This window comes from Lathyrus oleraceus, chromosome 1 (genome assembly GCF_024323335.1).
Source record: "Lathyrus oleraceus cultivar Zhongwan6 chromosome 1, CAAS_Psat_ZW6_1.0, whole genome shotgun sequence".
NCBI classification, from domain to species: Eukaryota; Viridiplantae; Streptophyta; class Magnoliopsida; order Fabales; family Fabaceae; genus Lathyrus; species Lathyrus oleraceus.
The window spans coordinates 380,917,227-380,932,724 of record NC_066579.1 but is presented as its reverse complement, the minus strand read 5'-3'; positions in this window follow the sequence as shown (position 1 = coordinate 380,932,724).

Below are 15,498 nucleotides of genomic sequence, written 5' to 3'. Positions count from 1 at the left end.
TTATAAAATATCAATATTATAGCTTGATAGTATTATAGTATTAACTAGATAATGTAATTGATAGACAACAATAATTATTTTTATTAAAAATTAAAATTGGTTGTTTATTTTAAGACTAATGTTTTTAGTCAATGTAGAATATTAAACACATTCATTAATATTACAAAAAACAAAATTTTTAAATATGGATATGTTTTGATAATAAATACACATTAAAGTTTATAATATATTTTGTTCGGTTGTGGAACAAGAATCGATTAGAAACGGAGGTTGTGATGCACAACAATGGACTTAAGCTTCTATTGCGATGGTGGAGGGGCTGACCTATAAGGTTAGCATTTCGACACTCATGTCAGTATGTGAAAAAGATGAATGAATGAAGTTTGAATTTGAATTTGGATACCTATAATTGACGCACATGTTCTTTATATAGTGGATTTGTGATACTAACCTGATATTTTTAAGGCGTGAAGTATGGGGAGTCGTTGGATATATCTTGGCCCTAGATCTCATATGCTCATTCATAGGATAATTTCCCCATGTTGCTTGTAGTTGAGTGAATCACTGGTTTTTCTGGGCTACGACTAATGACAGTTCTAACTAGCCCAAAACAATTGCCACTAAACCCTCTTTTCTACTTGGCAGTGTGAGGGTTTGTCGTATTTGCCTTGTTGGTACTGACCATATCTTAGCTTAAGTGAATAGTCAAGAGGTGACATTACTATTCTTGGGAATTCGCGTCTTCAATGTGCCTTATGCTTCAGACGTCTTTTTTTAGGTTCTGTCATAATGATCTTTAGGAATTTAAATACTCAAGTGTCTTCCTGAGGAAATATAGAGTGTTGATAGTGCTTATTATTTTTAGATATTCATCACATGATTCCTAAAGAGTCAGTTTTCATTTTCTTGAAACGTTATTTTTACTTCTTTGTCGCTTGCATTTTCTACAACATCTTCCCTTTATGTAACTAAAAAAAATAGTGTCTATCATGAGCAAAAATCAAAAGAATATACTTTTGCTACTTGGATTGATCATGTCTTTTCATCAACTATTTATATATTTGTTTGAGCTGGTAGTCTTGACGAAGCCTTTCTCGATGTAGTTTCATCTTCGGATTTGGGTGAATTTACCCCTTGATGAAGACAAGGGAATATGTAGCGAGTATGGAGAATGTGTCATTCCTTTCTACGAATCTACCTTCTCGATCTTGGGTTTTCGGTTTCCCTTAAACAAATTTAAAATAGAAGTTTTTAATCACTTGATGGTTGCCCCTTGCATTTGCACCCTACAAGTTGGGCATATATTAAAGTCAAAGGGGAAAACTTTCTCTGTCCCTTTTCTTCCACCTCTTCAAAGTGCAACCTAGTTCTACGACCCAGGTGCGTGGATATGTTTTGATTAAGCTAGTGCAGGTCGTTCGTAGCTTCAGAATAATTTTGAAAGGCCTGGAGCACTTTGTAAATTGATTCTTCCTGGTTTTCCCTTTCCATAAAGAAGCTCATGCAACATTATTTATTGTAAAGACCAGGGTGGAAAATATATCTAATAACCTGTTTTCCAAGTACTGAAATAAATGTCATTTCTTAAAGGGGAATGGGTTGTATGTCTATAAAGAAGACGATCTGTCTCAGGAGGAAATTTATCTAATAAGACGTCGGCTGCTTTCGTTAAAGAGTTGGGTTATGTCGGCGACACTACTCCTTGGGACAAGGCTTCACAGAAGCGTTTGAAATGGATTATTAAAACTCACATGTTGATGGATGCTCACACCAAGAAGGAGAGAAAGGTCCTTTCTGGTGAGTTTTAGATACATTTTTGCCCCGCCTTCAATTCAATTATCTATGATGTTTTTACCCTTGGTAATTACTACTTGCGAATTCGATGAAGGATGGGGAAATAATCCTCCAACTAAGATGGGGAATTTGACCAACTCCTACTACAACAAACCCCTAAATACTTAGAGGATGGTGCATTCCTTCCCCTAGGGTCTGCTCTAGGTTTTGGTGTCTTGAATGATCCTCAGTCTTTATTGTGCACATCACATCCTCTGTCTCCTACACAGTTGGCGAGGTCGGATATGCGCACTCCAAAAGAACATTGGGCATCTACCTCGGAAGAAGATTGCTCTTATCTGGCCAACTTGATCGGCCAGGCCCTTGAGGATGAGTTATCAAATCTGGCATACTATACCCGACATGCTTTTGTCGTTCTTCCTATTAGAGATGCAAATAATTGGGATGCCTTCTTATTTGACCAATGATGCAAGGAAAAAAGAGAGATGGAGGAAAGTATTTGTAGCCTGACGCTTCAACGAGATACATATTTGCAATAAATACACAAGGCCTGTGTTTCTCTCACTAGGGTAAGTGAAGCCTTAAGTGCTCTCAATCTCCCTAGATCGTTAGTCGATCAGGTGGACCTTTTGTTAAGGGTTGTATCAAGGAAAGATTAATATATGGCTTCTATGAGTGCAAATTTATTGGCTATGTAGACGTCTTTTTCCGTTGTTTAGGGAGATTTTGAAAACCTTTTCCTTGAGAATGATTTTATAGCTTGGAGGTTAAATGAATCATCTGAAACAAATTAAAGGTAGCATTTTTGTTTCTCAAGGCAAGTGTACTAGAAATATAGTGACGAAGTTTGATTTGCAGAATTCTAGGCATAAATGCATCCTTGTTGCCAATCATGTCAAACTCACCAAAGATGGTCGAGGATTAACGTTGATCAAAATCTCTATATGAGTATTACTGATAGTCTCATATATCTCATTGCTAGCCGTCATGACATACCTTTCTATGTTGGTGTGTGTTCTAATTATCAAGCCAATCCTAAAATGAGTCATCTCACATAAGTCAAGAGAATCATCAAGTACATAAATGGAACATCTGACCATGGCCTTCTATACTCCTTTGATACCAAATCCTTTATAGTTGGATACTGTGATTCTTACCGGGCACGTAAAACTTAGGATATCAAAATCACTTTTGGTGGGTGTTTCTTCCTAGGAAACAATCTCATATCTTGGTTCAAGAAAAAGCAAAATTGTGCCCCCCTTATCCACTGTAGAAATGGAGTACATTGTTTCAAGAAGCAGTTGCACTCAACTAATATGGATGAAGCAAATGTTAAAAGAGTTTAATGTGATACAAGGTGTCATTATATTATACAGTGATAACATGGGTGCTATAAACATCTAAAAAAATCCAAATCAACATAGTCGTAGCATGCACATTAACATTAGACATCATTTCATCAGGGATCTTGTAGAAGAAAAAGTAATTTCTCTTGATCATGTTACTACTGACAAATAATTAGGAGACATCTTTACCAAAGCTATCAATGTTATTCAGTTTGAAAAACTCATAACTACCTTAGAGTTGTGTGTCATGGAATTACAAAAACTAATGTTAAGTGGTCAGAAATTTATTGGGACTAGTTCTTGTCCAACCATCCCATGCATTACAAAACTCGTGTTGCATACTTTGTTAAGACCAATACCAAAACAAAAGCTCTCCATATTTAAAAAACTATTAATAAATTATACCTTTCACTTTTGCGCTTTACACTTCTCCCAAACTGTTCATCTTTCTCAAAATATCTCTCTAACTTTTGTCATATCTTTCTTGCAAACATGGTGGGTACTGAGAAAGGAACCAACACTTTCATCTCATCTTGCATGTTTTTAATTTTCCTAAAAATAGCCAAAGGGGAAGTTTGTTATTATAGTGATAGACAAATTTTTATAAACAACATGTTGAGTAAGATGTTATGACTTTATGTGAGACATCCTGTCTCGAGCTGCTTACTTGGCGTACGTTTCTTAATTAAGTGAATTGCACTCCATAAAGATTTATTTGCTTTTTGGCTCAATCAAGGATTTCATTATAATGCGTTTCTATTTAGAAAATATTTTATTCTTAATCATTTGTTGAAGATGTACGAATTCTTATTTATGTCAAATTAAGATTTAATTTACTAAAGATTTAGAATTGACTTTATGAAGATTGACCATTCTTGCACTTTGGGGGAATTCAACCATTTTCATGCCAAAACCATAATGGGCTTTTATGTTGGATGTTGTTTCTAATTAAGGAGGGGTTATGCCTCATGTGAAGAGTGATACCTTGTATTTTAAAGCTTGCCGCTTTGTAATTGTACAAACATTTGTGAGAGTGTTCGAGAGAAAGTTAGAGGGGTCCCAAATTCAAGGGAGTCTAGATCGAAGTTTATAGATGATATTAGGAAAATAACACTGAATTGGGAGAGTTGAGATGAGACAATCGTGTAATATTGACTACTGAGAGGATATTTCCTTTCAGTAGTCGGATGCACTCCATACGTAGATGACTTTGCATTGAACTGACTTAACAATTACTTGTGTTATTTGTTTTACTTATTTGTTATTTTTGTTATGCCTTCTAATTGTAATACACATTTTTCTAACATTGTGTGTGACATTTTGTCATCTATCAAACATGAATTCATAAAACAAATGTGAGACTTCATGTACTCGTGGATGTGAGATAATATTCTTGTATGTTTTATGTATGAGTGAATGTACTATTTTAGTCTTTGAATATTTTTATAACTTGTTTTAAATTGTTAAAAATAAAATCACGAAAAAGGAAAACCATAACAACTTAGGGACTGTTTGAATATCTTTTTTAAGTTTTTAAAAATGATCTCATAAATAAATTTTAAAAAACTATTTAAAAAAATATGTTTACTAATTTTATTAAAAAAACTATTTTATGAGGGAAAATAAATCTTATTTAAATATGAAATCCATGATATGTTTATAATTTTTTTTAATATTTTCAAGTATATTTGTATTATTATATATGTGTTGTAGATACTAGAATACTCATATTGACATTGTTCAATTCTATTTTATATCAAAGTTATTGATTATGAATATCAAACAACTTGTACACATTAGTACATTATAAGAAAATATAAAGAAATATTATTATCAAATATTGAACTCTAAGTATCATCATGCATGCTCTGCTAGGACAAAGTAATGAGAGTCAACATGCTCAAACTATACAAGAAGACCAAAAAGCTTGAAGTACAAAGAAAGTGAAAGAGGTAGAAATTGGACCGGAGAAAAGTGATCTTCATATCTTTAAAGAAGGATCTTCTATCTCATACAAGGTGATGGTTACAGGAGAATCTTCTATGGTGAGAAAGGAATCATTAAGGAAATAAGCAGATGTTGAGAACATTAATTCTTTGGGGAACTTGAAGATTGTAGAACACAAATTTGGAGAGTATGAATACCCAGGAATCATCCTTTCAAAGAAGGAGGAACAAAGAATCTAGGTGTGGTGGAAGAAAGGAGTCATTGTGAAGATGCTGGAAGGACAAATATGTTTCGAAGCCCTTGAAAATCATATGAACCAAATATGGGCAAGGAATGGAGTCCTTAGTATTATGGATATAGGGCAGGAGTATTATCTTATGACCTTCATAAATGATAGGACCAATATGCGACTTTGATGGATGGCCCTTGGCTCATATATGATCACTACTTATTAGTGAGGGAATGGACACCAAATTTCTATCCAGATAGCGATGTCATAGAGCAAGTTACAGTTTGTGTTCGTGTTTCAAAACTGCCTATTGAGTACTATGATATGAGAGTCCCCACATTCATTGGAAATCGTATTGGTGCTATTGTCAAAATGGACATAAATACTTTGAGTAGGGAAAGAGGAAAATATGTAAGACTTTGTGTGCAAGTTAGCCTAACAAAACTAGAAATGTTTGCAATCAAGGGAAGGCACTACAAGATCGAATATGAGGGGTCACACCTACTTTATTTGAGTTATGGATGTTTTGGATATTACAAAGATGGTTGCATTGATCAAATAGGTTTAAAGGAAACCATGCTGCAGAAGGATTACAAAAGCTTCTCGATGATGGAAGTGAACATGTGGCCAATGTTGTTAAAAAGGATGGGCCTTGGATAACTGTTCAGAAATTCAGTAAGCAAAGTAATGGGAATGAACTAGAAATGAAAAAGGGAGGAAACACAGGTCTGGTGAAGCAACGGACCAAAGCTTCAATGATTGTAAATGACATTAAATCCAAAGCAAAGGAGACAAGATCCAAGTTTATTACTCTTAATGACTATGTAACAGAAGTGGAAATTAGCAATTATCATAAAACAATCAATAAAAACAATGATGACCTAATAATTGCAAGTAATTGTTGGTTCTAAGTGTTGGCAGCAATTTTGGTTAAACAAAGAGTGTTCACAAGATGTTGCATGTGATGTCTTAACATAAGATATTTGTGTACTTGCTGGAGTTTAAATGGAAAACATAATTATGCAGGATTGTTTAATGTCATACACCATGTCATGGCATCTGATATTGTGTACCTGCTGGAGTTTAAGAAATATAATTATGCAGGATTGTATCAGGATGTCATACACAATGTCATGGCATCTGATATGTTTGTACCTGTTGGAAATTATAAATAGAATTATGGAATTATGCAGGATTGTTCCAGGATGTCAGACCCGCTGTCATGACATCCTGTACACAGAACATTCAGGAAGAATGTTATGTGTTTTGTGATTGCGCATTTAATGGCAATCTATGTATGATTGAAGATCTGATTTGCAGGCGCATTCAATCATTGATTACAACCTGATTTACTTATTTTCCAAGGAGATCTAACCAGCTGTCATGAGAAGATTTAATTGGAAAATAGTTTAGGGTTTTCAAGATGTCCAAGCCCAGCTGAAAGCTTCTATAAAAAGGGACTTGGAAAACCTGATTTTGCAACACAACCAATACTGAGCGAAATACTGAGAGAGAGCAAGGGTTTGTGTCTTGTTTAGTTGTAAGACTTGTAAGCCATTCAATTCATCCATAGATGATTGAATTGGTCTGATTTGTGGGTTGTAATTTGTCACTCTAAGCTTTTAAGCAAGAGTTTGTGTCTACTTGATCAAAGTTGTTAAGCAAGATCAAGTGTGTGTCTAGTTGATCAAAGTTGTTAAGCAAGATCAAGTGTGTATCTACTTGATTGAAACTGTGAAGTAAAATCAAGTGTGTGTTATTGAAAAGTGTTTTCTTTTCACAAGGAATTGTTATTTAAAATCACAGGTGTGATTGTAGGGAAGTGAGTGGGTTCTCATATCTAAGAGTGCTTAGGTAGAAATTGCACGGGTAGAGATTAGGTGAGAAAGACTGTAACTTGTTGAAGTGTACGGAGAGTCTTTGAACTGATTCTATTATAGTGGATTTCTTTCCTGGCTTGGTAGCCCCCAGACGTAGGTGAATTGCACCAAATTGGGTTAACAATTGCTTGTGTCTTTTGCATTACCATTCTTTATCTTTATCCTGTTTGTGTTACTCAGATATTAGTGTCGTGACATTACCTTCGACATCTCATATTTGATACCAAAATTTCAATAATGATCACCTAATAATTGCTGATAACGATGACGATGATAGTATCTTGCACAATCCAAACGAACCAATGAGTTTGAAGTATAGTGTGGGACATGTTGAGAGAAACAAACAAAGGATAAAAATGAGGTCAGAGATGGTTTTGTAGGTAGCAACATGTGGTATTGACAAGGAAGGGAGGAATGTGGGGCCATATGGAAAAAACAAGGAGATGTACAAGAAACTTATTGAAAAAGAGGGTCTACTTGATGTGGTAGTAGGGTTTCATTTTACCCACATGCCTCATAACCAGGCCCCCTTCAATATAAAAGTAATATTGGACGTGATTCAGGTTCTACACACCTTTTGAAGATGCTAGGCCCAAAAGAGTTTAGAGCTCAGTGGGCGGTGGAAGAGGAAAGTGCTCAAACATTTGTTGTTTATGAAGAATAAAAAGTAGACGAGGAATTGTAATCTAGAAAAATGAACGTCAATGGAAAAGCTTTTGCAGAGTCTCAAGTGATGTTGGCTCTAGAGGAAAACGACTTTGGCATGGATGTTGTGGAGGATACACCAAGCCAAGAAAAATGGCTTGGTTCTAAACAATAATCTATGGTTGATATAAATCCTTGGATTTTTCCATGGAATTGCAAGGGCGTTGCGATTAAAACATTTGTTCGAGTTTGTAGAATTTGCCTCAAGGATACATACCCAAATATCTTTGTAATAATGGAGACAAGAGTTGCTTCTGACAAACTAGTTACTTCATTTAAAAGGTTGGGTTTTGATAAATTAATGGAATATGAAGTGAATGGCTATTTAGGAGGAATAATTATGGCTTGGAAATTTGAAAAAGTGGAGGTTGAAGTCATCGAGAAACAATTATTGCTTTTGCATGTAAATATAAATTTCAATGAAGGGGACGAGTGTATATTTACTCCCGTTTATGCTAGTCCAAAGGAAGAATGGCGTAAGGATTTATGGGAAAATCTTAAAAAATCATCTCTGCAAATGAATCAAGGGAGGTTACTTAGAGGCAAATTCAATGATATTATGAGCCTATCTAAAAAGAAATGAGGGGTCAAATCTTTGGCTAAGAGATGTGATTTATTTAGGGAGCATATGAATCCTTGCAGCTTGATGGACCTTGGGGTTTTTGGTCACATATACACTTGGAAGAGACCTATTTACCAAGGTGGAGCTAGAACCTACGAGACTCGATAGAGCGTTATGCAACGACTCTTGTAGACTCCAATTTTTGAATGCTTATGTGAAGGTATTAACCATAATGAAGTTCTTAGATCATCATCCAATCCTCGTCTCTTTGAAAGAGGAGAATACCAGTAGAAGAACTAAAAGATTTCATTTTGAAAGTGCTTGGATCTTAGAGGACAAATATAATGGATGGATTAAAGAGGTTTGGAATGAGGTTCACACAGCCGGAATGAATATGGAGGACTTCAAAAATCATATTCCATCTTGGAAGAATCTTACTATTCCATTTGTTCAGCATCATAAGAAGAAGTTATTAGGGAGAACCAAAGGTATCAAAAGATCTATTCATTAAGGGATATGACATGAGGGTCTTAACATTCTAGAGAACAAGTTGCAAAAGGAGTTGTCGAAGATTCTTCACCAAGAGGAACTAATATGGTTCTTGAAATTCTAGTTAATAGACTTTCAATGTCACAAGGGTTGTTATGACATCCAATTCTGCGCAGACAAGAATTATGCAGAACTTAAAATGTAAGTGCAGTAAATAACACAAGTAATTGTTTACCCAGTTCGGTCCAACATGACCTACGCCTGGGGGCTACCAAGCCAGGGAGGAAATCCACTATTAGTAGTATTAATTCAGACCTTAAACCAACTGTTTAACCCTATCACTTAATACCTACCCAATGCAATTTCAATCTTACACTAAGATCAGAGTTCCTACTCACTCCCCCTCAATCACCTCAGTGATTACTACCTTTAATCAATATTAAAGACAATTATGAAGTTACACTTCAAATAACTCTTGATTGTGCTTAACAGCTTTAATCAAGATACACAGCACTCACGCTTAAAAGCTTAGAGTGACACAACACTTACAACTCAATGAACACCCTATACCAATGCAATCATCTATGTGATAATAGCTTGGCTTACAAGATACGTCTAATACAAGACACACAAAAATACAGCAGTGAAGTATTGAAATTCTGGTTTAGTCAGAGTTCAGATGTTCTATACGAAGTCATGACATCTGATCCAACAATGTTACTAATACAGCAAGACATTTATACAACTTAAATTCCAGTACTGATATGCACACATTCACAGATGTCACGACATCTGCTACTTTATCACCATAGTATGGAAGAACACCCAGTTCTGTCCATCTGGTACAAAGACACAGTAGAGATCAATCATAGCACTTACTTCTGTTGAATCTGCAAGTTATCAGCATGATGTCTCAACATTGATTTGAACATCACCTGTTACAGTATTACAGGTTTACCTTATTTTATAACAGACGGAATTATAACGTGCAGAAGGTAAAGACACAGGTAATTGTTAACCCAGTTCGGTGTAACATCACCTACTCTGGGGGAATACCAAGCCAGGAAGAAGATCCACTATCAGCAGTATTAATTCAGAGTTAAACTCCCCCGTTTACAACTCTTCACTTAATCCCTACCCAATGCAATCTATACCTAGGAACTCCTAGATAGAAACCTCCAGTTTCCATTCCTATCACTACAATTACCATGTAATGCTTAGACAACTTGTCTCTCTCGATCACGTGAAGAGAGAAAGAGGAGAGACTCCCACTAGAAAGAGGACAACATAAAAGAAAAGAGGGGCACGAAAGAGGTTTAGCAGAGAGAATACTGGATATTCATTTGTCATTTTGAACCTCTTCTTACTCCTTCTAAAAACTCCAACCACCTTCTCCGTCCATACCGGCAACAACCCAACGACACCACCTCTTTCTCCATTTCCGCCACCGTTTACATCGTTCCCTCCGCCAATCCAAACATCACACAACAAACCCCTGTAAAACAACCTCTTCATTCGACGAGATACCTCCGTCCACAACAAACCATCAGCACAATCGTCTCATTCATCACTTTCTCCACTTTGTAGATGCAAAGGGATTTAGAGCTCTATTAAAACATTTTGGCTTCGTGAATAGTTAGAGAAGTTAATCGAGCAGTTAAATATAAGTCTGGATTAAAAACGGAAGTAAAGATTCAATCCACGGAAACAACGCATCAGTAGCTACAAAGCTCGTTAAACATTTCAACTCATTTGGTTGTTGTTGTTATTTTTGTATCATGTTGGATATTTTATGGATAGTTTTAAAAAAGGGAGTTGTATTTGAATGGTTTTCAATTCTTCCTAGCAGACTTGGTCTTGTGTTGAGTGTCATTGTGCTTTGCTGCAAGTCATTATTACATTTTGTTTAAATTTAGTTTAAGTCCAGTAGAATATGTGCAACGTGGTGATTCTATTGGATTTGTTTTAAAGTATATAAATGTTTATGAATCTCTTTGCAAAAACAAGAAGAAAATGGTTATTCTGTTTTTTTCTCTGTTAAAAATTTCAGCAGTTAAAAACAAGTTCTTGATAAAGTTATCATGGAGGCATTAATTTTGTAATTTCTATATTTCATTTAAATTCTACACAAATTTTTATCCAATGTCAACAAATGATTTTTCTTCCTATTGTTCTATTGCTTTTGTAGTCCTATTTTTTCTGTTAGGATATATATACCTTTTTCATTTGGTTGATAATTAGAGATAACTTAGATAACTTATACTATTGCTTTTGTATTCCAATTTTTTCTGTTAGGGTATATATCTCTTTTTCATTTGGTTGATAATTAGAGATAAGTTATAAATATTTGTTACATGGGCCTTTTTATGAAAGGTAGGTACAGCAGCCTTTATTTTTGCACATCCCACATGTGAGTAATTTTTGTAAATACTAATATTATTAGTTTGCTATTGTTTAAATTCGTTACGATAAATCCGATTTTATTTACACGGATTCGACAACTTCATGTCGATATGCCGCCAAATTTTAAATATATCAATAGAATATTTTCGCCGCGTTATAATTTTGCGAATGACATTAATCATGTTGTCATTTTGTACAAACCGGTTTTGAGCACACCGATTCAATTCAATCAATTACATTCGACGTCGTCACATTTTTTTTTAAATTATATTTAAAATTAATTAATTAAAATTTTGACTAGTTAAGTTAATTTGGATTAATTAAATTTAACTAACTTAGTTATTTGATTTAATTCAATAATTTTAATAGTTAAGTTTAATTAGTTTAATTAATCGGTGTAGCCAAATTTTAATAAATTAATTTTGATAATTAAAAATTGATTGATTTTTTCCACTATCATCTCATCTTCACATCATTTCAAAACCATTTCATCGTTAAAACACGATAAACCACTTAAATCACACAATTCTCGATTCAATTCGAGCCCATTCTCAAATACCTTTGTAAGTCGATTGCTTTTAAGCATCGCCATCAACCTCACATAACTTACTCTTGGGCTTTCTTACAATGAGACCGTTCTCTCAACCTACACTCATGCATTGTTTATTCATTGATTGGGCCCGAGTTAATTATTTCAATATCTTGAATCCCCATTCGACAAAATGTACCCCCACTCCCATGATGTGTAATAATTTTACTATTTTATTTCTTTATTTTCTTGACTGTTTAGCTAGTTACTAACACAAGAATAAAATCAACTTCTTTTCGAAAATATCAAAAATAATGACTCGATCCAAGATCGAGTCTTTTCTCAATAAACAAATCAATCAATTTCTTCCTCCCATTCTATTTCATTTCATTCAAACCATGTCATTCAAATCTTTCTCAATCGTTCATCAAATGCTTCATCCAACGTCAAGTCATTTTCACAATAAAAACTCAAAAATACTTAATTCCTATTTAACACTTTTCAATAAAGATGGAAATGGAACATGGTGGATACCATGCACTCCTGAGATTAAGATTCGAGGTGGATGCCTCGCTTATTTTAGCTCTCGCCATCATTCAAATTGTCAATGCAGTTTCTTTAAGCCCTTTCTCAATCAAATTCAAAAACACTTATTTCTTATTAAACACTTTTGCAAACAAGATGGAAATGGAACGTGGTGGATACCACGAGCTCCTGAGACTAGGATTCGAGATAGATATCTCGTCCATCCAAGTTCTCGCCATTACTCAAAACACATCAAACCAATCAATTCCTTTTCTCGCCGCCATGCGATTGACTCTTAAACCTTTTCTCAAATGAAAGGTACTTTATTTCAAAACAATGTAAGGCAATGTTTCTCCACCTTTTTTGGGTAGTCCAACAATGTTTTTGTCGATTTGACACAAAGTAGCTTTCGCTAAAATCAACCAACAAACAAACATTTTTCTACCCAGAACTACGTAAGCCTTGACTTCTCTATTGAGATATGTAGGAGTAGGATTTGTAAATCTTGTCAGGCCCACTAGTAAAAAACTTAGGTTTAGTCCTTCGTCGAAATTCAAAAACATTCTCCTGTCTTCCATTCTTTCTTTCCCACCTAATAACTTGAAAAGCCTAACATTTCAAACTAACACTAATGCGTACAACAAACCTAATGGTTCCCGTTTAGTACAACGGACGTGAGGGGTGCTGATACCTTCCCTTTGCATAATCGACTCCCGAACCCTGATTTGGTTGCGACGACCAATATCATTGTCGTTTTGTATTGGGTTTTATCGATATTTCCCCTTTCCTTTTTAGGAATAAATAAAGTTCGGTGGCCACTCTGTTCAGTCCATCATTGTGAGCGTGCGATTGCGCTTCGCTAGGTCGTATTCCCATTTTCCGAGGTACGACAGATGGCGACTCTGCTAGGGAATATCATTCCCTAAGTGAGTCAAACCTAGTTAGGACGTTTGTGCGCCCTTGTTGTTTAATTGTGTGGCTTTTCCTTATCTATTGCTTTTATTATCTTTATTGTTATATTGATATTTTTGTTGTATATTGGTTCTGCTGTGTTGGGTACTTGGATATTCGATTGCAAACCATGTGGGAAAGACTCTACACTCGAGTCTAGAGTGAAAGAAAACATAAGATAGGATGATGGTTGAGTAATACAGACTCCCGAGGTGAATACTTCGTAAGAGTCGGTACGAGAACCTCACTTAGAGTAGATCCTTTTGCGAATATTGTCACCCGAGGTGGATACCTCGTAAGCTTCAATGTTTCAAAGGGGTCCATGACTCTAAGAACCTTTTATAACATTGAACCTTTGGCCAACTAGAAATGATGGTTGCGTAGTATGGATTCCCGAGGTGAATACTTCATAAGAATCGATACGAGAACCTCACTCAGAATAGATTCTCTAGATGGAGTTGACGACCAAAAAGTATTTTTCGTAAGCGTCAAACATTCTTTTGAATCCATGACTCTGAGTACCCTGTCTAGAACGAGTCGATAGTTGCGTAGTGCGGACTCTCGAGGTGAATACTTCGTAAGAGTCGGTACGAGAACCTCACCCAGAATAGATTCCCTAATTGGAGTTGACGACCGAAAAGTATTTTTCGTAAGCGTGAAACATTCTTGTGAATCAATGACTCTAGGGATCCTTTGTAACAAATCCCTAGATCACACCCGGTGAGAACCCCATTTTGGAAAGCAATCAGATTTATCCATACCTCGGACCTTTGAACCTGTACAAAAAAAAACATTGCATCTATCCATTCATTGCATACGCATAAAAAAGCAAAACTCTTAGTTTGTTTTGCATTATTTCAGGAATCCAAGACTTGTTAGCAAAATGAACCCTGAGAGAAGAAGCACTTTTCAGTTCAAATACAAGAACATGGTCCTTTCCAACCTGCAAAAGTTGAGTGCTAAAGTAACACCAATCAAACTCAACAACTCTGTGCAAAACTATGGAAGAATTCTGGACATCCTAAATGAGAAGATGGACATGATGACCGCAGTGACTATTGCTCAATTCTATGATCCACCTCTACGTTGTTTCACGTTTTTTGACTTCCAATTGGCTCCTACCTTGGAGGAGTTTGAGAGGATCATAGGCCGGAATTTGAAGGATCATAATCCATTTCCTAAGTTCGATGAAGATATTCCTCCCAAGAGGATATCTTTAGCTTTAGGTCTAAAAGTTTCTAAAGTCGTGGAAAATTGGGATGTGAAGGGAGCTTTTAATGGTTTTTCTAGGAAGTTCTTAGAAGATCAAGCTAAGAAGATGGAAAAGGAAGGGAATTGGTAAGCTTTCTATGGTGTGTTAGCCGTGTTGGTATATGGGATAGTTCTCTTCCTAAATATTGACCATTTTGTGGACCACCTGGCGGTGAGAATTTTCCTCTCTAGTAACCCTGTACTGTTCCTCCTGGTAGACCTCCACTACGCTCTCCACGATCGCCATGAGAAGAAAGGAGGAACCATCTTATGTTGTGCGCAGCTTTTGCATGCCTGGTTTAGATCCCATATGCCCGAAGAGGACCCTTTTGTCTCAAAGGAACTCAAGCCTTCCCAGAAGTTAGCTTCCCTCACCTCCAATCATGTTAAGTGGTATATCAGGGACTGGGAAACTAAGGATGTTATTATCAGCATTGGAGACTTCCCCAATGTGCCTTTGGTAGGAACCAAGGGTTGCATCAACTATAACCCCGTGTTATCTCTGAGGCAGCATGGTTACCCTATGAATGGTCCTCCAAAAGCTGAAGCTTTAGAGCCTTTCATCTTACACAGTGCTGAAGCAGATCATGGTGAAAAAGATCAAGAGGTCTTGGCATGCAGTTATCAGAAAGGGTAAGGAGTTGGGTAAGAGAAATGTCATTGCTCAAGAGCCTTATACTTGTTGGGTTAGAGAAAGGGTTCTGATGGTTAAACTCCCTTTTCCATTTGATCCTTCTATCTGTCTGTTGGTTCCTGAGCCAGAACCCATATTACTTGAAGATGTAGAGAAACTCAATGCCCGTATCAAGGAGTTGGAGTTGGAGAATGTTGACTTGAGAATTAAGCTCGGCCAAGTCTCGATAGAGAATGGGAATTTGAAAGATGGT